The sequence below is a fragment of the Thermobia domestica genome, chromosome 1, assembly GCF_964235325.1.
Source record: "Thermobia domestica chromosome 1, izTheDome1.hap1.1, whole genome shotgun sequence".
Classification (NCBI taxonomy): Eukaryota; Metazoa; Arthropoda; class Insecta; order Zygentoma; family Lepismatidae; genus Thermobia; species Thermobia domestica.
In genome coordinates, this window is record NC_137454.1 from 328754788 (window position 1) to 328782035 (window position 27248).

Below are 27248 nucleotides of genomic sequence, written 5' to 3' on the forward strand. Positions count from 1 at the left end.
ATTTTCCAAACTTGAAATAAATTTTTAAATGTTATAAACAAATTAGGTTGGGTAACTGCCAGAAAAGACATGTCTCACAATTCTATCATGACTTATTTTTAGAATTTTGCACGTAACATTGCCACACACGACTTTTCATCCTACCCGTTTCTCGAAATTTCATGCGTTAATTCACATATAAGAGAAGTCCGAGTACCTATTCAGAAATTCGACTCAGACAGCAGACAGACCGACGTCTATTACTAATGGTGGTTTGGGGTGTATTAATAGTACTTCATCTCTATTTCTGCAGAATTTCTACATTACTTTACAAGCTGGTTCTTTTTGTAAATTAGTACTTTGCTACTTTCTAGTGTATATGGAAATGGAACTTTAAGAAATCATATTATTCATTAGTAATATAAAGTACGATCAACGAATTTTATTATTTTTACCTCCAAATTATTTAAAACCTAGAAGTAAATGATAATAAATTTAAAAAAGGAATTAGTCATATGGTTGTTATAATTTGGAAAATAAAGTAAAGAAATAGAAATAAATTCCCTCCCGGGAATTTATATGCCAGGAGAAAAAAAAACGGAATATTCCCATTTTTATTTTCCTTCCTACTGAGAATATTCCCACTGCCCGTCACTAGGTGCGAGCGGTCCCGGGTTGAATTCCCGGTGGGATCACTTGGTCAAAAGAGCGTAAAAGCTTTTTCAGTCCAGCCATCCTGAGTGAGGTTTTCCCGGGTTTTCCTCATTCAATCAAGGCAAATGTCGTGATGGTACCTAATATACAGGTCCTAGACCGCTTCCTTCCTTCCCCATTCATTTTTTCTTCTCCAATTCCCCAGGTAGTGTGATGGCCGAGAGACGTCATTCCTCATATGTATGACAGGTTAACATGGCCATAGATGCCGAAAGCCCAGAAATCTAAATTCTAATCCTAATCATTAAAAAAGATTCCAAAGAAATGTTTTATATACGAGGTCTATCCAGAAAGTAGATTACGTTTTCGTCTGTGTCCGCTAGGGGCGGGGCTAGCGCGGCCATCTTGGGGTCAGAGCGTTGCGCAGCTCAGTCGGCATCTAGCCGTGCTAGTGAGAGGTTCGTGCTGTGCTCCGTTAAGATACTGTGACGGTTTGAAATGTCTGCGTTAATTGAAAATCCCGCGAGCTGCGAGGTGCGTGCAGTAATAAGGTTTCTGACAGCAAAAAACTGTAAACCGATAGAAATCTATCGGCAGCTGTGTGAAGTGTATGGGGACAACATTATCACTGAAGGTGGAGTGCGACAGTGGGTCATAAGATTTAAAAATGGCCGAACCAATGTTCACGACGAAGATCGAAGTGGGAGACCCAGCAAAGTGACTGCCGAACTTGTCGAAAAAGTCGATGTTAAAGTCCGTGAAAATCGAAAGTTCACAATAACGGAACTTTCTTTGAGTTTTCCACAAATTTCGCGAAGTTTGTTGCACGAAATCATCAGCGAAAAGCTTGGTTACCACAAGTTTTGTGCAAGATGGATTCCAAAAATCTTGACAGAGGACCACAAAAATCAGCGAATGGCTGCAGCGTTGCACTTTTTGGACGCCTACAATAAGGATGGTGACTCTTTACTCGATCGCATCGTTACTGGTGACGAAACATGGGTGAAACACGTGAACTGTGAAACGAAATTGCAATCAATGCAGTGGGGGCACACAGGTTCTCCCCAAAAACCCAAGAAATGCATGCAAACAATGTCGGCAAGGAGGATGATGGCGACTGTTTTTTGGGACAGAAAAGGTGTGATTTTGGTGGACTTCCTGGAAAGAGGCACTACAATAAACGCTCAAAGGTATTGCCAAACTCTGCAAAACCTCAGAAGAGCAATTCAAAACAAGCGCAAAGGAATGTTGAGCTCTAAGATCTTGTTGATTGACGACAACGCCCGGCCCCACACGGCAAATGTCACGCGTGAAGTTCTTGAATCTTTTCAGTGGGAGTTGTTTCCTCATCCGCCGTACAGTCCCGACCTGGCACCGAGCGACTTCCACCTATTCCCAGCAATGAAGAAGTGGCTGGCTATGCAGCGTTTTGATGACGACGAACAGCTGCAAGAAGAGGTAACGAAGTGGTTGAAGTCGCAGGCGGCCGAATTTTTCGACGAAGGAATTTCCAAGCTCGTACATCGCTACGATAAATGCCTTAATTTGAATGGTGACTATGTCGAAAAGTAGTATTTGTGTGTGGCTTTCATCTGTATATAATAAAATTTGTTTCCTATACTTTGTTGATTTTTTATTCCAAAACGTAATCTACTTTCTGGATAGCCCTCGTATTAACTGGTAATTTTTATTCAGTTGAACACATTTATAAATCGTCTTTTATGCCTGTATTTTCGAGAAAATCGAAAGGAAAAAAAGTTAAACCTATAGGTTGACCAAGGCGTCTATATTCTAAAGATCCCCACATCATAACAGAAGCACATGTCAATACAACACGTGTTATTGATCACAAACAATGAAGCAGACGAGAAGTCAACACGGAAGACAACGGGGGAAGCCAAGAGGAAACGGACCTCACGAAAGGACCCGAAGAGAACACATAAAAGCGCAAGCACGGAAGTACCTAGTATCAGTCGAGCAACTGATCAACTAACAAACACCTGCTCCGAGATCGCAATGGACTAGGGATCCTCACTACAACCAAGCCTCACGAAGCTGCCTTGGGCTGCTGAGGGGCTTTCCTTCAAGACTCACGAAAACCTTGCAGGTGCCTTGGAGACTGCTTTGAGAGAAGGGGCACCGTGCAAAACACCAATCTCCCTTCATCTGGTCAATAAGAAGATAGACACTATTTACTCTTTGTAATCAAAAACATTTGTAATTAGAACTTTGTAATAAAATTGGTGAAGGGAAAAGACTCGCCCGGATCGTCATTTAGTCTCTACCTATAAAATCATTGCGATATTGATAAAGTGATAGTATAACCCTTATCAACCTTTCCATGTAGTATTGCTGACGAAGCGAGAAATAAGGTTTTCTAGTCTTGTGTTGTAAATTTTGTTTTAGTCTCGTCCTGTTTTATAAATTGATATTTAAAATGTATGGCATGACTTTTTTTCTCATAATTTCATCTAGAAGTTACCGGAATTCTTCCGGATCACGAGAGCTCCTCGAAGGATGTTATATAACAACGTTTTAATCATATTAATTATATTGTGCAATGATTTGCTCATCCCCTGCTGATAAATGCTCTAAGAGCTTTAAATTCTGATAAATGCTTTTTCATTGTGTTTGTACTGTCACGTTATTAATTTATAGTTTTTCTCACTCTAAATCAATTTATAGTTTTTCTCACTCTAAATCAATTTATAGTTTTTCTCACTCTAAATCAATTTATAGTTTTTTCTCACTATAAATCAATTTATAGTTTTTCTCACTATAAATCAATTTATAGTTTTTCTCACTCTAAATCAATTTATAGTTTTTCTCACTATAAATCAATTTATACGTAGTTTTTCTCACTATAAATCAATTTATACGTAGTTTTTCTCACTATAAATCAATTTATAGTTTTTCTCACTATAAATCAATTTATAGTTTTTGAGATCTAAGACTTGGATGAACTAGTGTTGCCCACGAGACTCGCAAAATATATTGTCTCGTCTCGAAAATGCCATGAGAGAAGAATTGCCATGTTATTCATGCCGTCTCGAATTTAAAAATGTCCTTCTTACGTCGCGAGCAACGCTAGATATGAACCAACATAATCATTAGAACTTAAAATTGAATTTCTGTTTTAACTACTTTTGTTGTCCAATGATGACTGAAAGATCACATAAAATGACATACTTGAGGGTAAATTCTAATGCATTTGTATTTTAAAAATCGAGAAAAACGAACGTTCAGGACGCTACAAAAATGAAATCTTTCAGATTAATGTCCCACAATTATATCCATTAGGCTAAGGGAGACGATGATTAAGGTAAATAAATGATAATAGAAGAATTGGTTGAACGATAAAGTGGGAGGAAACGGGAATATCCCGAGAAAACCCACGGACACAATACTGTTCACCTCAAGCTTACTTCGCAAGTGATCCAACCAGAGACCCCACGCACCAGAGGTAAATCTAAGCACTCTACCACTGAGTCACCGTGCCTCTTCATGCCGCTAAAGGCTAAAGAGTACGTATGTCATCGTTGTCAATAACGATACACTGTTAACTATCATATCGTCCCTCTCGAGACAAAAGGGCGTATCTCATTTTCTTAACTTTTCCAAGACACAAGTTAAAACCTTCTCTCACTATTTATTATATTGTCTTCTTTTAAAATTTCGTTTGACATCCTTCGTGTCTTGTATGTAACTTACTAGATCAAATTAAATTTTGACAGAACACGATAAAATAAACTTATGCTAACATCTTTAAGCTTGTCTCCTGGAAAAGTTGAAAAAATGAGATACGCCCCTTTGTCTCGAGAGGGACGATATTTTATCTACCGTTCCTTTTCTCTTGAGGTGACACACACATGCTCCCAACAGTGGCGCAACGTTACTTGTATAAATTATTATGAATAAACACTTCATTATTTTCAATGAATGAAAATTATTATGAATAGACATTTCATTACGCTTCTATGAGTTTCGCAATTCATTTGTATATATTATTATGAATGACCACGTTCCATGTTCCCTGTATACCGAAAAAGTTGTTTTTGAATGTCTATCCATTCCTCCCGATGTGTCGTCGTTGAACGTATATCCGCAGAAAATCTTAAACTTAATGGTTTATATATAAGAAGAGTATCCAATGGAAATGGTTCGAATTATCTTCTTAATTATCCTCCCCCCCAAAAAAAAAATTAAGACAGTTTACTGAGTTGTCGAAATCGAAACGTGTTATTTTAGCAAGACCTACTCTGTTGATTTCGTTTATATTTCATTCACCAACCAATATTCCATTATGTCTACGTACAATTCTACGAGTGAAATAGTAATACATAAAGTATCTAGTATCGTCGACAACAACAACAACAATAACAAAATGTGGATGCAACTTTCTGCAGGCGAAGTCATATTGACTTTCTTGTAAAGCCAAAAATAGCACTATGTTTCGAGAAAGCAGTGTGACCAGTGCAACCTACACAAATTTTCTGAGGTTGTAGTCCCGCGTACCGTAGTCTCTAACGCTCTCGTCTTTGGTGCAAGCGGTCCCGGGTTCGATTATAGGTAGAGACTCTCGGTCAAGAAAGTAGAAAAACTTTTTTCAGGCCAGCCATCCTGAGTAAGGTTTTACTCATTCATACCAGGTAAATGTTGGCATGGCATATAACATACAGGTCCCAGGCCGCTTCCTTCCTTCCGTTTCCTAGGATAGTGTGATCGCCGAGGGACGTCATCCCTCATACGTAACATGCCCATAGGTGCTGAAAGCTCAGAAATCTTAATTCCTACTCCTAATCAAATTTTCTGATGCCATATCTGAAGCCAGCTACTCACCAGAATTGGTGTTAACAATGGGAATGTTATTCTCTCGATAATGCAAGATCGCATTCTAGAGGAGCAACACAGTTGACTATTAAAATGCTTTGATTTAACAGCATTCAATATTTTTCGTAGTTATTGGACTTCGTACCATCAGATTTCAAGTGTTAGGTCTACTGAAGTATATGCTAAGTGCAACGACGATGAGGTTCGGTGGACAGTTCGTTAGTGACTATGCAGCCGTCCGAGAAAAATTTTGTTCTCCATCTAGGTTGAAGTATTTTACCGTTCAAGCCGGCTTATATGTAGGGTCTATTGATCTAAGAAAGATACAATGCTAAAGAGTAACAATCCAATTTTTCAATGTCGGCAATAAATACCATACAAAAAGTATAAGAAGTCCCGGGTTCTATTCCCTGTGGGGTCACTCGATCGAAAAACTGTACCACGCTTTTCCAGGCCAGCCACCCTGAATGAGGTTTCCTTGGGTTTTCCTCATTCACATCAGGCAAATGCCGGGGTGGTACCTAACTTATAGGTCCCAGGGCGCTTCCTTCCTTCCCCAATCCTTTCTTCCTTCCCTTTCCCCGGATTGTGTGCTCGCCGAGGGACGTAATCCCTCAAATCGTGAAGAGCTAAATGGCCTTAGATGCCGAAAGCCCAGAAATCTAAATCCTAAATCCCAAAAAGTATAAGAAAGAAAGAAAAGATCGTTTTTTAAGTAAATGCATTAGTAATTTGAGAGTACTTCAATGACGATGTAACAAAGCAACATGTTTCTTCTGATTCTTTTTTGAGTTTAACTCCCCACGATTACGCATCAAGACTAATGGGATCAGTGATAATGAGATAGATAGTAATGGTGGAATCGAACCAAGCACTCCACATACTCAGACATGAGCGCTCTACCACTAAGCCATTGCAGCCTCACGAATACTACCTAAAAGATTTGAATATCTATTTAAAACATTCATAATATGTGCTTGACAAAGAATGGGAAAACAGCTGTGTGGAACATAAGAATTTATTACAAAAAATTAGGCATAAAAGAAAATTTCCTGCTATCGTAATTTAAAATGGAAGTAGCCAGTGGATCCTCTTGAAGGAAATGATATCGATGACAATTAGGATGTTACCTCCGCAAACAACTGAGGGAAGGAAATACAGTATGCCTGATGTACTTGTTCTCACATACAAAAAACTAGTGTATTAGGATCTTTTTCTTGCCTTAGTTTGTAGTGATAAAAGTTTCAGTTTGATGGATGTGATATCCCTCAAGAGCCGCCACTAGAAATAACTAACTACGATACGTTTGGAAAGCAATTATATTATGAAGAAAATGATACAAAAGCTGGTGGAAGGAAAAGGAAAAGGCATGATAAAGATTACTAGTGTTGCCCAAGAGATGAAAAATTGCCCATGAAATGAGACGTAGTTCTTAAATTCGAGACAAGACGAAACATTTCTCGAATCTCGTTTACAACACTAGCTCACCCATGTCTCAGATCTTAATACTCTGTCTTAGTGTTATATGATTTATAGTTTAAAAACTATAAATTGAAAAGGTAAATTTACGAACACAATGAAGTGTATTTATCATCGTTTATGAATACACAATTTCTTATACAATATACGAGGCATATTCCAATAGTAAATATGGTTTAAATGCTATTATATCACACCCTTCGCGGACCTCTAATGACGTGGAAGGATTCCGATAACTTCTAGAAGAAATTAAGAAAAACATGAAATGAAATGAAATATTTAAGTTTTACGTCCCACGGTTCGGCTAAAGGAGACGGTGATGATGAGAGATGAGTCAAATGGTGGAATGAAGAAAGTGGGAGGAAACGGGAGAACCCCGAGGAAACCCAAAATCACGGTGTTTGTCCACCACAAAGTCCACACGGCGCGAGCTCGAACCAGGGGCCCCAAGCACCGGAGGTGAACGCTCTACCAATGAGCCCCCTTAAGAAAAAAAAATTAGGGCATAAATTTTGTATACTGAACGAGAAGAGAAAAGTTTCACGGCGAAACGAGTAAACCTTTCCGGAAAAAAAATTTTCCAGAATTGAGACAAGACTTCTACAAAATTTAAGAAACGAGGAAAGGAAAGGAAAACTTTAAGTTTAACGTCCTACGGTTAGCCCGTTAGGCTAAGAAGGGACGGAAGGCAAGTGAAAGATGATGGAAAAAATGTTAAAATGAAAATGTAGGAGGAAACTGGAGTACCGGTACCTTAACTGGAGCTCCCCAAATTTGCTTAGCCGGGGACCGAACCATGGACTCCACATACCAGAGCCGCCGTGCTCCTTCCTGAAACGAGAAAAGAAATCTTATTTCTCTTCTCATCTCGTCTTGTGGCTAGCACTAAACATTAAATACTGTAGATAGTCAAAAGATGGTGTAAAATTTGTTCATTCTTTCTTAAAGATGATCTAAGTTAGTGAGAGACCGTATCGTGTAGATATTTGCCGGATTACTAGGTAGTTATAACAAAATACTTTTGCTTATGTGACTTTGCATATTGCATAGAAAGCTCAAACACTATAAACTATAAGCTCATTATTTAAATTTACAAACTTTACTTATTAATCAAACAAAGATATTTTTTCAACAGCGAAAAGTAATATTTTGTTGGGAGCTATGCAAATTTTCTATGATGTAAGCAGAAGAGACTTTACTTGCATAGTTAGTAAGCTTTAAATATTAACTATGTTAAAAGTACTTACGCATCAAGAAACTTGAAGTGACCAATTTGTTAAAGAAAACTATGTGAGTCCTTATTAAGTATAACTTGACAAATTTATTTTACTTTGGTAACAGTTTGTTTTTCGTTGTCAAGCCATCGTCTTAGAGTTGACACAACAGATTAAAATACGTCATAAGTGATTTACAATGTTCAATCCTCAGCCGCCATACAAGACATATGGTAAGAAAAAAAAAAGCTCACACACATAAGAAAGAGCTCATAACAAATTAGAGAGGATTGTCGGTATGAAGCAGTGTATGTGTGTGTGTTTGAAGAGAGAAAAAGATGACGCTTATATGTAATTGAAGCTAGTTTCTTTAAGGCACCTTGCTGCGATGATTATGTTGGTTGTGTATCATAGCCCTGTCACAGCCGAGATTTGAAGCCATTACACCCCTGACTGTTTCATACGATAGTTGTATTACAATAAGGTGAACGTACACTACATGTATAAAAAGTATTAATCGATAAATCATATAGGCTTTTGTATGTATTAGTCTCAGCGTGCGGGCGGCAAATTGGACTGATTCCAACAGCCTGTAAAACTGTCGTTTATTTTTCTTTTTTCTTCCTCTTAAAAATAGTGGAATTAATAATGATAAAAAGATTGGCGGTTCCTTAACAAGATTGTTTCTCAGGTCTCAATTATAATATAGTGTTAATTACAATATCAAGTACAGAGCAGGGGCGTACCCACAGGGTGTCCATCGGGTCCGGATTCCTCCAAAACCTTTATAATTTGACTAACATTTGTACACTTTCTTAACATAACTAGCTATACTTGTAACTAGCTATACTTGTAAACAGAGAAATGACTGATGTTTCTAAAGATTTGATTATATATATATCTTCCTTTTATTATACACAGTGGCGTATTTACGGGGGTGGCTATCGGGCTCAAGCACCCCCCTCGAAATTCCACACATAAGAGTAATCCTTCTTATTATTTCTAAGAAAAAGTATAACTGTTCACATTTTGTGCGTAGCCCCCCTCCCCCGAAACTAAATCCTAAATACGCCACTGCTTATACATATAATCTACTTCTATCAAATGTTCTGAAAATATAGGGGGCAGTAACTAACAATTACCTATAATGTTTTCGGATGCAGAGTAAGACAGGTTTAATACTACATAGACGTATTGGACCCCATCCAACGAAAAATTCTGCGTGCTCTCCTGGTACAGAATATACTTCTAATTATTTAGTAGCAGTGAATTTCCAAAAAAAAAAAAAAAAAAAAAAAAAAAAAAAAAAAAACCTTGAAGACACTAGCAATGAACTTGATTGATTTTAAAATCAAGTTCCCACTGCATTTACAGTACATTTAATACATAAACATTTAACAGGTTTGTTCCATGTATTTGATCTTAATTCTTATTCTAAATAGATTAGTATTTAAAAAAAAACCGACACAAACTAAATTCAAAGCTTCCTTTGTCTTATAGCCAACTAGCAGCGTTCACCCCGCTTCGCTGCGGTCACCCCGGAACGCAATAAACTTTGTTACTTAGATAATTTTTACTTTTTCGCTTTCAAGTGATATGATAAAAACCATAGAAGATTGCAGTAAATTAGTGATGAGCAAATGCAAGACCAAGACCAAGACCCGGGTGGTCTTGGTCTTGGTCTTGGTCTTGCACATGCGGTCTTGGTCTTGGTCTTGCAGTGGAACCCTCGGTCTTGGTCTTGGTCTTGGTCTTGCACACCTAGTCTTGGTCTTGGTCTTGTTCTTGCACACCCAGTCTTGGTCTTGCTTGCAAGAGTCTTGCAAGTTTTGCTTTTAAGAAATCTATGATTTTCATAAGTAAATTTTACTCTGGATATAAGGGATAATAAATCCTACATTGCGTCAATAGTGAGGGAAATACAATGTATGTTTCTAAATGTAATATAGGACCTATTTTACCTTCGTGTAAGTGTGATGATACTGTACAACACAGGCGATGACCTTTACTTTTTTTTTTCAATGGGTGATCACGCTTCACTACTTATAAGATAAATTACAACATTTCGTAATATTTTTATATGTTTTAACAGATCCAATACTCCACTGGTTCCCAAACTGGGGAGGCTATCCCTGACAGTGAGACGCATGAAAGAAAACCAAGACGGCACAGATTACTGAAATACCATAAATTGCAAAATTATTTTTACACTCTAAAGGCGTCAGATTTTTTTCTTCCCTACCACGATTAGCTCATCTTTGTATTGAACAATCTCCCAATTAAATATTGAAATTTTGTTTTACTGATTCTAATATGTACTGTATGGGGCAGAAATAAGAACATACGCAAAAACGATGAAACAGTTAACTTTCGAAATGTGGGCATGGAGAAAAAAGGAGAGAATCAGCTGGGTTGAACGGAAAACAAATGCGAAGGTTTTAGAAATAGTAGCAGTAGGGGAGAAAAGAAGAATTTTAGATGTAATGAAGAGGAGGACATTGGTTGAGGAGGAACTGTATTATGAGGGACGTGCTAGAGGGAGGGGGCGAAGGAGATCGTAGTTGAAGATATTAAGACAGAAAATTGCTACGTTAAGACGAAGAGACTAGCGGAGGACCAGAGTCATCGAAGCTTCTCAGCTGCAGCAAGTGACCTGCCAATAATAGCAGAAAAGCTATTATTATGACGATGATGATATGTTTTGCAATATTGACCAAAAAAGAGAGAACAAATTAAAATAATAATAATTAAACCTCTTAATATTTTAGAATATGAAATGAAATTAAATTTGTGAGTTTTATGTCCTACGATTATGCCGGCTAGGCTAAAGGAGACAGTGATGATGAAAAATGAATGAAAATGGTGGAAAGAAGAAAGTGGGAGGAAACGGGAGAACCACGAGGAAACCCACGCACGAGGAGCTTTGTAGTCCACCACAAAGTTCACTTGGCGGGGGCTGGGATCGAACGCGGGACACCAAACACCAGAGCTGAACGCTCTACCACTGAGCCACCGCGGCCCCAATATTTTAGAATAATTTGAGTGAAAACTGAAAACGACTCAACTGTCTGTCTTTTTATATATATATATACTCAATTTATATAAATACTTTGACCTACATTAGAAATACATAACAACGGCATCAAACTTTAAGTTATTTGAAATAAGTACGAAATCACTCTCAGTTGTGAATATAGATTATTTATTGTTGTATAATGTTATATCGTTGAATCCTAGATATGCCGTATACCTAAGGGGGTTATAAGTTATATTGATAAACAATTATTCAACGTATAAGCATCCACCTATGAAATCAAACTTGCGGTCACATGCGCTAAGTTTTTGTCAATGTCATGAAAATGTTATTTCAATATTACTTTTATAAGTACACATTAAAAATTTCCAACGGATGCTTGAACCTCAGAGCCAAGGCCATACCCATGTAGTCGGCACCTATGGTGTACGGAATTGCCGATGTTCAATGCTACATTTCCCGTTAGTTTTGGAAGAAGAACACTATTCATATGTTTTTGAAATGAAATGAAATATCTACTTTAACGTCCCACGATTATAACACTGAAGCTAAGGGAAACAGTGATGATGAGAAATGGTGGAATGAAGAAAGTACGAGGAAACGGGAAAACCCACGCACAGGGTGTTTGTTCACCAAAAAAGCTCACATAGCGCAAGCTGCGATCGAACCAGGGCCCCATGTACCAGAGGTGAACGCTCTGCCACTGAGCTACCGTGTCTATAACATGCTCTAGTTTATTTTTGCTTATCCACTTCTTATGGACACAACTATTCTTCATATGATTTCCCAAAATCCAATCATGGGCCGTCGTGAATGATCAAATGATGACCAAAGTAAATCAGACACTCAAGTTATTATAGCTTGTAACAATTCATAGAATTATGCTGTCGGACGTCTCGTGAACAACCGATTCAAAAAACGACATACTGTAGCTATATGTTACAGGAGCAGATCGACTCACATGGATTGCATACACTACTGGAAACACATTCACTCCGGCGGTATTTTTACTGGAGCCAAGAAGTTCACGTGAAAGATGTAATGATTTTTCGTCTTCCTTTTTACATTCTATAAAAAATTCAAGTAGTGTTGGTACTTGTGCAAGACTCTTGCGCAAGAGTCTTGGTCTTGGTCTTGGTCTTGCAGGTATGGTCTTGGTCTTGGTCTTGGTCTTGCACCCCTTGGTCTTGGTCTTGGTCTTGCATCGGGATTCCTGGTCTTGGTCTTGGTCTTGGTCTTGGTCTTGCATGCAAGACTCTTGCAAAAACTGCAAGACCAAGACTCTTGCGCTCATCACTACAGTAAATGTTAACATTATATCGCCTGTCATTTATGTTAACCCGCCCCGCTTCGCTGCGGTCACCCCGGAACGCAATAAACTTTGTTACTTAGATAATTTTTACTTTTTCGCTTTCAAGTGATATGATAAAAACCATAGAAGATTGCAGTAAATGTTAACATTATATCGCCTGTCATTTATGTTAACCCGCCCCGCTTCGCTGCGGTCACCCCGGAACGCAATAAACTTTGTTACTTAGATAATTTTTACTTTTTCGCTTTCAAGTGATATGATAAAAACCATAGAAGATTGCAGTAAATGTTAACATTATATCGCCTGTCATTTATGTTAACCCGCCCCGCTTCGCTGCGGTCACCCCGGAACGCAATAAACTTTGTTACTTAGATAATTTTTACTTTTTCGCTTTCAAGTGATATGATAAAAACCATAGAAGATTGCAGTAAATGTTAACATTATATCGCCTGTCATTTATGTTAACCCGCCCCGCTTCGCTGCGGTCACCCCGGAACGCAATAAACGTTGTGTTACTTAGATAATTTTTACTTTTTCGCTTTCAAGTGATATGATAAAAACCATAGTAGATTGCAGTAAATGTTAACATTATATCGCCTGTCATTTATGTTAACCCGCCGAGTGACACGGTCATGCGGGTTGCATATAAATACGTTTATTTTTACCTATGATGAACTAACAAAGGATTTGTACGTTATGGACACTTGAATGGTCAATTATCTCAAGACACTGGTAATTAAAAATTAAAGTGATATGATAAAAACCATCTAGGGTCCAAATCCTAATAACCCCCCAAAAATGAAAGAAATTGGTTCAGCCGTATTAGCGTGATGAGGGAACAAAGGATTTGTGCGTTCTCTTTTATATATAAGATAACTCAGGAACCAAAGGTTTGTATACAGAAAAATATTTCTTAAGCAAACTAAACAAGTCAAGCTCTACACGAATAACAAACTGTGAGACGGTTCCTTATACTTTGAAATGATTTTATTTCGATTTGATTTCAATCTAGCATATATTTTAGGAAGAGGCTATATGAGACGTGGACCTACAGCTTAACATAGGATCCGAACCAAATGAGCTCCCGGAAATCGAACTCGGTCTCTCACATCAATATTCCTTATGCATCAAACGAAAGAAAAATGTACTAATTAAAACACGGAGCAAAACGCCCCCTTTTAGAGTTACGAACTTGTGTTATACTATGAATAAAAACTCCTACCTTGCAGTCTAAAGAGAACGTGTGTAAGACTATGAAAGTCTAAAGCGAGAATGCTTACAATAATGTTACATTTTAATATGTTGAGCAATTTGAATATTGGTTTCTTGACTTTATGCTTGACACCACACACTGTATTAAAATGTCAATTTATTCCGAAGTTACTGACAAAATAAAATTTATCGATCGATAGGAATATACAGTATATTCACTCGCCTTACCGACTTTCTTGATGGTCGGATTTTCCTATCCATAAAATTTAAGTCACACTTAAAACAAGCGCAGTTTGTTTAAAATATTGAGAACACGTAATACAGGCTAGAGTCACACAATGAATTAATTGACAATGCCAGGTAAATAGACATTTACATCGAAATATGAATTTGACCACAACAACGGTGTTTGCTAGTTGGGAGGCCACTCTAAAAATTATCCTTAAAAACTCTGAAATGCTTTTTTTTTTTTAAAAAAAAAAAAAAAAGAGTTTGTTATGATTTGTTACTCTCGGGTTTTCTGGGGATACTCCCGTTTTCTTCCATATTTTCTTTCTATTAATTCTTCCATCATCATTCACTTGCCGTAATAGTCTCCCTCACCCTAAAGGACATACTTGTGGGACATTAAACTGAAAGATTTCATATTATTATTATTATTATTATTATTATTATTATTAGTAGTAGTAGTAGTAGTAGTAGTAGTAGTAGTAGTAGTAGTAGTAGTAGTAGTAGTAGTAGTAGTAGTAGTAGTAGTAGTAGTAGTAGTATTGACTTATTATGTGCTAGAATAAATGCCCACAGAATTTTTCAAAGGGAAGGTTGAGGGGCAAAAGATCGACTTGCGAGTATATACAGTAGAGCGTCGATTATCCGAAGTAATTGGGGGACATGGGTGTTCGGAAAACCGGTTTGTTCGGATAATCGAACTGTACTGTACTGTACTGCACTGTACTGGACTGTACTTCTACAGCCAGTGCCAAACCGACAGAAGTGTGCTGATTGTTGAAACACAGCGACTGGCGGCTTGGCCGGTCAGCAGCGCCTTATGAAGGCCCCATTAGAAGCAATGTTCCGCCAGCGGTGGCTCAGTGCGGCGACTACTGTGGGAAACTTGGTTTGGGAGTGAGGGGGATGATGGACGGTAGGGTGGGAGAGTAACAGGTGCGAGCGAGTACACAGTTCAGTTCAGTTAAGCGGTCGTTCGGTTGACCGACGTTCGGATAATCGACGCTCTACTGTATATGCATCTAGATGCATATACCGGTAATATTTCACGTTATAATATTTATTGATGCACTTTGCATAATTTTATTAGCTACACTAAATGTATTCAATACTGTAGTAAATGAATATGCAACTCTATTTTGGCATGTATTTCGTAGAATCTAACCCCTCTAGAAAGTACAGGGGGTAGAGTAATTGCCCCCGCTGAAGGCGCCCATACATGTTAACAAATTTGTGACACATTAAGTTGTAATATACTAATAAAATATCCTAAGAAATAATATATCTGAAATTTATCAATTTTTAATTCTCTTGAGAGACTGAATCTATATACAAACTAGTATAGTGTCACGGCGTACATCGCGTGAAAAAGTTTGGTTTGTCAGTGTACCATACGTCAAAATTGAAGTTTCCATTTCTTTTTCGGTTGAAATATCAAAGTTTCCTTGCTGTCGTCTGCTTGTCAACAATTTTCCACGTTTGACCTTGTTCATCACTTCTTACTTAAAAATTATGGAGTACTTGAGATGAAGCTAGGAGCGATAGTGCACATTTAAATTCCAAGCGACCTCTAGTCTTCTCTCAGCAATGCATTTTCTTTCAGCCTCCATTAACCACAGATAAACTATTGTTATATTTTGCATGTAGTTTATATCTCTAAACAAGAGCATGTGCTTTTTTATTTATAAACAAAACCACGTGGTTTTTACTATAATTACTACAAGAGAACAGACGGCATGCATTGCTATTACTGTTATTATTAAGTTATGTAACAAAACACATCGTCACTGTTGTTTAAAAAAAAGCATAAAACACATTGTGAAACCATAATTGATATTAGTTTTGGTTAGTCATTTATTTTAGCTTGCCTAAAGCTCCGAACGATTTAATATAACTCCAGCCCTTTAGTTTGTCTGGAGTGTTGAAGTCTTTTGCCCATTTAGCTTGTCTAGAGCTTTGTGGGACTTTAAACTTTCTTTTGCTTGCCTAAAGCACTAACAGTTTTTAACCACAACCACCTAGCTTGCCTAGAGCTCTTTTTTCTGGCTTAGCTTGCCTAGAGCATTAAAAAAAATCCTACCTATAACCTCTTAGCTTGTCGAACACTCTATGGTATCTTTCTCTTGGCTGTCTGGGCCTTAGAACACCTATTTTAAACTATATGCAATACATTGTATTAAATTCCAAATCTAATTTAAATAATCTTCGGCCTATGTTTAGCAGAAGGGGTTTATGTTTAGAGCTCTTTTCTCTAAAAAATGTTACAATTATGGTAATTTCTGTTCACGTTCGGTTAGTTTAGGGAAGGTTAGGTTAGTTTAGGTTAGGTTAGGTTAAGTTAGGTTAGGTTAGTTTCTGGACCCCTTGTACTAAACATACTCCTAATTTTCTATGTTACGTTTGCACGTAACAAAATTTTTATAATAAAAGGTTGTAAAAATTTTAAAAAAGGCGTGTGCTAATTGTTTCACCTACACCTTAGCAGAGTAATTTTATACTATGAGAGAAGACTGGAGGCGACAGTGCAAATTTAAATTATACGTCGTATCCAGGTTCCTCTTAGCAATAACAATACATTTCCCCTCAGCTTCTATTCCCCACACAAAAACTATGATGTACTTAAGAGCAATCTGGAGGTGGTAGTACAAATTTATATTCTAGGCTGCCGTCAGTCCTTCTCTATTTCTCACACTCGTCACTCAAAAACTTGTGTTGCTATGATATCTGATTTATTTTTATATTTAAAATTTACAAATGGAGTGATATTTCTGGTTTTAGTACAGAGGTTAGAGTTGAGATGGAATATTGTCTTACGACACTTAAATGATTGCAGGAAACCCTTCTTGCTGTGTATTACCATGTTTACCCTATAATGATCAACCTTAAAACCATATATATACATATATATATATATATATATATATATATATATATATATATATATATATATATATATATATATATATATATATATATATATATATATATATATATATATATATATATATATATATATATATATATATATATATATATATATATATATATATATATATATATATATATATATATATATATATATATATATATATATATATAGCCTCGCAGATCTGTCTTCAAGTCTTCAACATTAGGGTGGACGGGTAAGACCGTTCCCATATTTTTTTTTTTTTTTTTTTTTTTTAAGCAATGTTCAAAACTTTTATGAAGTTGAAAAATAATGCTGTGGAGGATCAAGGGAACAGAGTTGTCTCAATATTGGGAATCGGGCAGATTTGAGGCTTGTTCTCGGGGGACATCAATTTCATTTCACTTTCCTTTGTAGCAATCGGACACAAATCATCACCTTTCTCTCCAAAAATCCACATTTCAAATCGGATTATTGGTGGGGGATAGTCCCTCCAGTTCCAAGATTGGAGGGGACATGTTTTCCTCATCCCCTCGGGATTTGCGCCAGTGTATATATATATATATATATATATATATATATATATATATATATATATGGTTTTAACGTTGATCATTATAGGGTAAAAATGGTAATACACAGCAAGAAGGGTTTCCTGCAATCATTTAAGTGTCGTAAGACAATATTCCATCTCAACTCTAATCTCTGTACTAAAACCGGAAATATCACTCCATTAGTAAATTTTAAGTATAAAAATAAATCAGATATCATAGCAACACTTAAGTTTTTGAGTGACGAGTGTGAGAAATAGAGAAGGACTGACGGCAGCCTAGAATATAAATTTGTACTGCTACCTCCAGATTGCTCCTCTCAAGTACATCATAGTTTTTGTGTTGGGAATAGGAACTGAGGGGAAATGTATTGCTAAGAGGAGCCTGGATACGACGTGTAACACTGTGCAACAGTGGATTCTTTTTTCAGAAATGTAAATGATCATCCTTTATTGATTTTTGGGCGCTGAACACAAAACTGACAATAAAAATGTGCTTCTGGTTAAGATTTACTTGCAATTACACAATTTACATGTGACATATAACACTATAATGTTGAAATTGTAAACGTAAAAGTATCAAAACATTGAAATGATTACGGAAATAAAAAAAGCTATTCTTTATAATTTCTTGGACACTGAACAATAAAATGACAATGATAATATGCTCCTAGCTAATGATACATATATATATAATTTTAATCAGCTGCAATATAAACGCTTGAAAGTAGAAAATAAGAAAAGAGCTGGAAAGTAGAATATAATAATAATAATAATAATAATAATAATAATAATAATAATAATAATAATAATAATAATAATAATAATAATAATAATAATAATAATAATAATAAACTTTAAGGCTTGAAATAATTAATTACACCATTTTCTAGAAAGTTTCTGAAGTGTGTGTGAAGTCAAATAAATTAATGCTTCGTAAAATTAACAAACTACTCTATGACCTATGGAACCCGGAGATTCAATGCCGCGTTTACAGAAACTCTTCATTCATTTGTGTCCTCAGTCAACTGGATCTAGTTTCTACTTTGTATCTAGCTTCTACTTGTTTTTTTTCTATGAGGTACATCTTAAAATTGTCTTCCCATCTACACCTAGGTCTTCCTAATGGTCGTGTTCCGATTGGATTTCCAGTCAAAACTTTAAAAGCGTTCCTACTTTCTTCCATTAGCTACATGTTCTGCCCACTTGAGTCTCCTAAACTTGATGACCCTAACAATGTTCGGTAAATTGTATAAATTACGCAGTTCCTTGTTATAAGGTTATGCCATTCCCCATTACTGTTCCTCTTGGATCTGAATAGTCGTCTCAGAATCTTCTTTTCAAATACTTTCAGTCTACGCTTCTTCCCTCAGGGTAAGTGGCCATGTTACGAAACCATACAATACAACAAACATGGTTACCGTTTTATATATTTTAAGTTTCAAATTCCTCAACAGAATTCGCGACAACAAGAGATTACAATCTAAACTAATTTTAAATTAAATATTATTTGTTTGGTTTAGCAAGACTTCAATTTTTATATAGATAATGGTAATGAATTATTTCCAGCCTTTATGGTCTTATTATTATTGTTATTTTCTACTTCTCAGGGCGTTTCTTATTTTCTACCTTTTAGCGCTTTTGTTGAAGTCTAAAGACATATTTTATAGCCTACTATTAACTTTCCTCAGTGTGTTGCTTACTATTCAGAGCAAGCAGATCATGCATTGTTAAGCTTTTCATCGTTGTGTTGTATTATTCTATATTACTCATAAATCGTTAGCAGATATACAAAATGAGAAGATTCGATAAATGCTGAGTTGGGCCTTAGAAAACCAGGAAAAAATGACCAGTTCATAGCTCGGTTTAAAGATGGGAATTTTGTGGTTTTGTATCAGCAGGGGTAACTACTAAGAAAGGCACAAGGTCCTGTATTTGGAAAGAAAAGAGAATAAAAAAGGTATAAGAAAAATATATGTGTCCATGATTATTTCATAAACATAGCAAGGGGTTGGATGAAGAATGACCGTTGTGCCCTTTCACAGCGGTTGCAGGAAATCCAATTGATGTTAAGATGGAGGAATTATTTGGGTATTCCAGCTTCATACCGGTACAATATGTAGAGAATAACAAGTTGCTATATTATTATGAGGATCTTTATGAATGAACTCAGTCACTCTTCCCTCTTTTGATGGTAAAAAATAAAATGTTTCTTCTTGTAATACCTAATACAACATGCTTTGCTTATAAAATGCAAGATATAAGTCAATGTTCATTCATGACTTTGCTAACAAGGTAGGTGGTTGATGAGAATTCATCGCTGTAGTTGTGTTCATTGTCAGAATTGACCATTCCTTCTTTTACTTTCTTTTTCCATGTTTGTTTTCAAACTTGTTTCTTTCCTCATATCATGTCCCATACTCTTAAATTTTGCTGTTTCATAGACCTTACAATACATATCCAGAATTTTAATGTACACGTTTATAAGGAATACAAGAGAGAGATGCTTTTTAATTCTTCTAAGAGTTAGGTATCTATCCTCTAGAGCAGTGATCGCCAAACCGTCGATCGCGAGCTACTAGTAGCCCGCGGGGATATTTTTGGTAGATCGCGTTAACGCTCCGATTGGCTAACCTTGATCATTGTTGCCAATTTGGGGTAAAAGTCGCTAAATGTAGGAGATTCGTCTTCCAGAATAGCGATTTAAAAAATCATATTTCCGATTAGCGAGTTGTTTGGTCATTTCTAAATGGCAATTACTAATTACACTTCAATTTCTTTCTTATATACGATTTAATTTCAGATTCCTTTTGTTATATACAATTTAATTAAAATTGAGTTCATATTTATTGGAAATGTAAGTCCATAGGCAATAAACGAATGTAAGATTTAAAAAAAAAAAAAGTTGGTAGTCCTTTTGGTTGCTGGCTTACAGTGGCATTAAAAAACTGTACGATAGCTCAAAAGCTTCCTAAGTTTAGCGACCACTGCTCTAGAGCAGTGGTTCTCAAAGTGGGGTACGCGGTCACCTGGGAGTCCGTGGAACGTAGCCAGGGGGTTCGCGACAGCTAAAAATTGAAATGTGTTGTAATAAAATGTTGTTATGCAAGAAGTATTTTTTTTCAGTTACTAAAAAGAAAGCAATTAGAAATTATACTTACATTTGTAAATTTAAATGTTTTCCTACTTTAAATTTCTGCTCTATGAGTATGAAGAGTTGTCTAAAAAGGCATTGCAACATTTGATGCGTTTCTCTACCACTTACTTATGTGAACAGACCTTTTCTGCTCTTTGCAGTAAGCCTGAAAGCAAAATCGTCTTGATGGTGGCAAAACCTAAGATTAATGGTGACAAAACTGATTCCAGATTTCAGTGCAATTATGGAAAAACAGGAAGAATTTCATTTCTCATATTAGTGCCTTCACATTTGAGAACAGTGTTTATCAAGTGAATTACCTTTTAAAAAAGTACATTGATTTTCAGTCTTGAAAGTTGATGTATTTTCAATTGAAATTTTGTTTACTAGGAAACAATCATGTATCTTTATAATAAATTACTTATTGCATTATTTTTCTTGATCTTTTTCTCGTCAATGGTAATTTTAATCAGTATGTTTTTAATACCATGTGAAATTGCAGATAGAATTGCAAAAGGATCCGCGGATCACTTTCCGAATGCACAGGGGGTCCACGTTATCGGAAAGTTTGAGAACCACTGCTCTAGAGCATCCATCGAATGCTCCATATAGCTTCACTAGTCATCATCATCATCATAGGTATTGGTGTAAAGCGTCCAAAATAGATAAGGTGATTCAACAACAGATAATTAATTCAAAACTTAGCAACCATAATTTAGAGGTATCAAATCGATGAGGAAAGTATTTGAAAGATTCTGGGGTTATTTCGAGGTGCCCGGCCGGACTATTGGTAGCTTAGTGGCAACGACTCTAGGGCAATCAAATAAACGAGAATGGAAAAATCCCCAGAGAAACTCGTTTGCCAAACATGCAGTAAGGCATAAGTACCTAGGTGCAGTGCTTGATCAAAAATAAGAATTCTAATCTTGTACGGACGTAATCTTTTTCGTAGAACGTTTTTTCTCTTTTTCTTTTTTAAGGATTAACAAGAAACATATTTTTCAAATCTCCAAAAAACGCGTTATTTCACAAAATGTTCCAATTATTGTTCAACCGATAATGCGATATTTCCAACTTTGTACAGTTGATACTATTTTTGAACAAAAAGATAATTTGCTTAAATATTTTGAGCAAAATAAAAAGACATCAAAGTGTTTCTTTTTTTAAAAATGTATTTAAGCAACAGAATCTGTATAAACATTGTAAGATGATCAGGTCTTATTTATTGGTTGGGTTTTGCCGCGATATGTTTGTATCCTGTTTGATTCTATTCAAAAGAAGGATTGCTGCTATTTAAATAAAGGGATTTGTAATGATATCATATTTAATTCAAATATAGTTATGGCTCTATATTTTGCGTTCCACAACGAATATTAGATGTGTAAATAATCTTTATAAGCTTAAATGAAAGTAAGTTTTCTTCGCTTTGATTTAACATAAATAGGCTTGTGTTTTGATATCATTTTGTAGTGGTGATAAAACATTGCCCGGAGGAACACCTCTTCAAAAAGACGAAACTTTTAACACTAGTTGTTTGTTTGTGGTTCACTAAAGTGTTTAGGCGGCTTCTGAATAACGTGTTAACTGATCCTCTCCATCAATCAACGTCATCCCAAGGGGAGAACAACAGATGGGTTCTCATAGGTCTGCTTTCTATCTCATGCAGCAAAAGCAGGTGTTAGTAAATATGATCTCTTATATATTTCAATCATTTTGCATAGGAAGCTTACACTAAGATAACATCTTAAAACGATCCCATAATCCTCAGTAACAATTCATTACAGTTCAGTAAAGTATATTTATATTGTCGCTCTCCTTTTTGTACCTTTTAGAATATTATTTTTTGCATGAATGTTAATTTCGCTAAGGGTAAGATTGATTTACCTTTCCCGAAAGCAGTCAACAAAGGAGGCATCATTCCAATGTGTAGGTAGCTCTTTGTACTTCCTAATTAAATATAATCTTACAAAGTGTTTTCTGAACATTTTTAAGTAGTCAGAAGTTCACAAAAAAGTTCTACAGTGAAACCTTTCTATCAGTTCCATTAAGGCTCAACAACCATACGATATTTTATCGTGATACACGGTAATTTAAGCCTTCATGTTATATACGATAATGCCCTTACGATTAATAGGCGAATAGTGCGATGCGATGCGATAATTTTAAAACTCACACTTTTTTCAGTTTTTGAATGTGCAAATAAATTCTAGATATGCATTAAATAATTATAACACACACACACAGAGTTTCTAACAGTCATTCCTACTAAAATAAATCAAAACGATTTGAGAATTGGCAAATGACAACCCTGCATCCATTCTTGAAATTCAGCTACGTTTACGAGGGATGGAAATATTGTTATTGTTCGGAATACTGTTAATAAAAATTTAAAAAATGCTGAGGATAGTGACTCCGATTTGGAATTCGAAACTGATGATTACTTGATAATTTTTTAATGTATTATTCATATTATTAGTAGTATTATACGTGTTTTGCAATTATCATGTGCATAACGAATATTTGACAATTTTAAAGAAAATCGATAATTTTGTTCTCTGAAGTTGGCAACTCTGGTTTCATTTAAAATTTAACATGAACAGTAGCCAACTTGCAGAAAATAATTGTAGGCTATTTCAGGCGGCAAGAATTATGATATCTTCTAATATATATATTTTTCTAGTGAAGTTAATTTTATTTTGTTATTCGTACACCATGATGTCTTGAAATACAGAAACAATACAAGTGGAAAAGCATCTCTTCGTACGCTCGCCAAGACAAAAAGCACAATAAACAGTACCAAAGTCTCCTATATTTTTTTTGAAAATTTACTTTCAATAAGCAAGCTTCCTTCTTTCTCCCTTGATTTCATTGTTCTTCCGAAACATAGTAACAATGTTCTGCAAGAGTTTCTCTAAGAAGTAAAGACGATAATGGTACGGATCCACATTCAGTAAACTTTTCTTTCCAGTAAAGTCATATCACGTAACCTTATATTATACCACGTGACCTATGGATCCTTGCCCACCCTTTAAATTTGGGAATTTGTCAAAACAAAGTCTATGGGATTTAGGTATATACAATACTGTTTTAAAAAATCCTGAGTATTCATCTCTCTTTCAAAAACTTTGTACTCTTATCTACAGCAACAGTTGAGATTAAATCAAACAAAATGAATTGTCTTTGGACAATTAAAAAATCTTTATTTAGAGCCAAAGCATTAAAATTTTCTACGTATGGTTACCAAAATATCAGCTTCTAAGCACCGTAGATGATCATATTTTTTTTTAACAAAACTGTACCTCAGAAAATTTGGGGGCGCTAGTCCATTCTCTTGGGTGGGTAAAACTTGACAAAAATAGAAATTTGGATGGATTTTGATATGAAATTTTTAAGTTTTACGTCCCACGATTATGCCGGTTAGGCTAAAGGAGACGGTAATGATGAGAGAAATGATGGAAGTGAAGGAAGTGGGAGGAAACGGGAGAACCCCGAGAAAACCCCAAGAGCACGGTGTTTTTCCACCACAAAGTCCACACAGCGCGAGCTGGGATCGAACTAGGGACCTCAAGCACGGGAGGTGAACGCTCTACCACTGAGCCACCGCGTCCCTAGGAAGGATTTTGTAGTTATGTATCATCTAAGATGAGGCCTTATGGCTTTAGACATACTACACTATGATAGGTGCATTTCTCACTTTCACGAGTATCTAGGGGCCAAGTATATACATATACCTTCCATCTCATTCCCTTGGATTAGATGGGGTGGAATACCTCTACAGCCCTTGGGATGTGTTGTGATTCCATGGATACGTATTTTAGTGTTTTATCGATAGAAACGCGTGAAAGAAAATTGTCTCAAACAGTAAAGCCATGTCAGATTTTTCTTGGAGGAGGGGGGAAAAGACCCTCCGATATAGATAGTTTTTCATGTTTTTCAATAGTAGGCTATATTACTAAAATGTATACATGTCTCAAATTCAGGGCGGGGCCTCGGTGGCTCAGTGGTAGAGCGTTCACCTCTGGTGCTAGGGGTCTCGGGTTCAAACCCTGCTCCCGCCAAGTGAACTTTGTGGTGGACAAACACCGTGTGCGTGGGTTTTCTCGGGGTTCTCTCGTTTTCTCCCACTTTCTTCATTCCACCATTTCATTCATCTCTCATAATCACCGTCTCCTTTAGCCTAACCGGCATAACCGTGGGACGTAAAACTCAAAAATTTCATTTCATTTCATTTCAAATTCAGGGCTGGGTTCGATTCTCGGTGGGGACACTCGATCGAGAAGGTATAACTGTTTTTTCAGGACAGCCATCCTGAGTGAGGTTTTTCCTGCGTTTTCCTTATTTATACCATGGGCGCCCGAAGAAAATTTTCTAGGTGATCAACTCCATGGTTGCTACATTACGTCTGGTTATTTAATATACGTGGTTTTGCTATGTTACCTATATATTTTCGTGAGCCAGGGAGGCCGGGCCTCACCCTGCCTTCCCCTTTGGGCGCCCATGGATAGTACCTAACATAATAGTCCCAGACCGCACATTCTTTCTTCCCCATTCCTTTGTTCCTCTCCAATCCGTGGGCAGTGTGATCGCTGAGAAATGTCATCCCTCATATGTGTGTGACGGGCTAATATAGCCATAGATGCCGGAAGAAAGAAATCTAATTCCCGACCCCAGTTCTAATGAAATTCGTTAGAAATGATTGCCCCCTTAAGGCACAATTGACTTCATTGGTCTTAAAAACGGGTGGTGGTATCCGGTAAAAGTAAGAAAAAAATAGGTAATCAGTAGGGGCAGGAGCTTTTCACAAGTTGCGAAATCGCGAAAGTTTTCCTACAAAGCCGAAAGTTGGTTTTCCAACGAACTACGTCAGATTGAGTAAGGAAATAGGTATTTTGAAGTCGCGACAAAATGCGATAACTGACATTTTGAGAGAAATGTGCCGCAAAACTCGAAAAATTGCGAGTTTTTAAAAACGTCAATTTTAGTTGTTAAAATTAGGGATGTGCAAGAGACGAGTCGAGACAGGATTTTCCTGACAAAATTCCAGTCGAGATACGGCTCTTCGAATAGAAAAATATACATTTTTCGAGTCGAGACATCACTTTTATAGCACATTTTCGAGACGAGACAACTATAAATCTTGTCTCGTGCGCATCCCTATTTAAAATACAGAAATAAAAAGTACAATTTTTCAAAGAGGAGAAAAATTTAAACTTCAATAACTCATGTCTGTCGGCAATATAGCTTCCAATAACGAATACTGACTGTGAAAGGATATATATATATTTGGCAATACAGCTTGATAATCAATGATAGAAATCTACAGATGAAAGAAGAAAATGTTGAAACATGCTGCACTTTTCATCAGAATAATAATTTGCAGACGAGATATACTAGACTGCACTAATGTATTGTATGTATGTGTTTTTACATGTATATATGTTTTCGGTGTATAACTAATACAATGTGTGGTGTTTTGTGATGGTAATTGTGATGATACTGTGCTAGTGCATTTTAAGTTTTTGGACTTGCAAAAGAAGAAAGAAGTAATTTGTTGTTAGTAACTGCATAAAGAATAACTTCATTGTCCTAAGTAGCATTATTGATTTATTGCTTATTAGGCCTACTTATATTGGGCTTACATTAGAATTTGTACAATTTATACTTAGCGACAAAATGAGAAATTTTATATCTCAAAATGCGACAAAATACGAAATCTTAAATTTCAAATGCTAAATATTTAATTTCAAATTGCGAAAAACTCCTGCCTCTAGTAATCAGATAACCATATGCATAATGGGCAATTGTTTCAACTATAGACAGGTGACAATTCTCATATATAATTGACATAACTCTACAATTAGCCGATTTCAGTATTTTTTTTTTTTAATAGAGAAGCGTCTTCATAACAAATGACAACGCATTTGCTATTATGAGTGTTTGCGTTTTAATACCCTGCTTTAAGTAGAGATAAGTAAACTTAGATAAATGTGTTTGGCCTATCAGTGATCATCTGTCAACTTACATACTTTTAAACTTTCATATAATCAACAGTAATAAGCGATACAATTTCTAGAAAATGACTTGGAAGAAGAAGAAGAAGAATGAGTTCAGAAAGACGAAAAATGATTACCGGCTACCGCAGCCATCTTACTTAATGATTTTTTAATGTTAATACTGGCAAACACAGACTATAACCAAGCGACTGCCCTCTAGTGGGAAAAAATGAAAAGCACCATCACTGTTGCCATTAAAAACATCCATGCTTTTTTTTTTTTCTAAATTAATCTGATATGAACAACTATGTAACCTTGGTCTCTGGCTTTCTGAGTTGGTGGGAGGAGGAAGGACGGGGGGGGAACTATAAAACTGCCAAGCTTCCTGTGCTTCCGTTTCTGTTACCATGACGACCGTAGTTTGTGTTTGTTGAAAACAAAAGCCTAACTCAAAGAGCGATTGCTATCAGAGTCAATATATAGTAGATGTGAGTTTTTAGTTCCAAGTTGTGACCAATAGAGACTAACTCTCTCACTGGTGAAACACCGGAACCTCAGAGGTTGAGAGAGCTCAACCGATGTACCTCCCCTTCTAACTCTCTCAGTGTTTAGTCTTCATGGATACGCAGTATAGGTTGTTCATAAAGAAATAAAGGAAGGTTTACTGCAAACTGGCAGTGACAGTGAAGGAAAGAACATTACATTCCGTAAGAAAAATA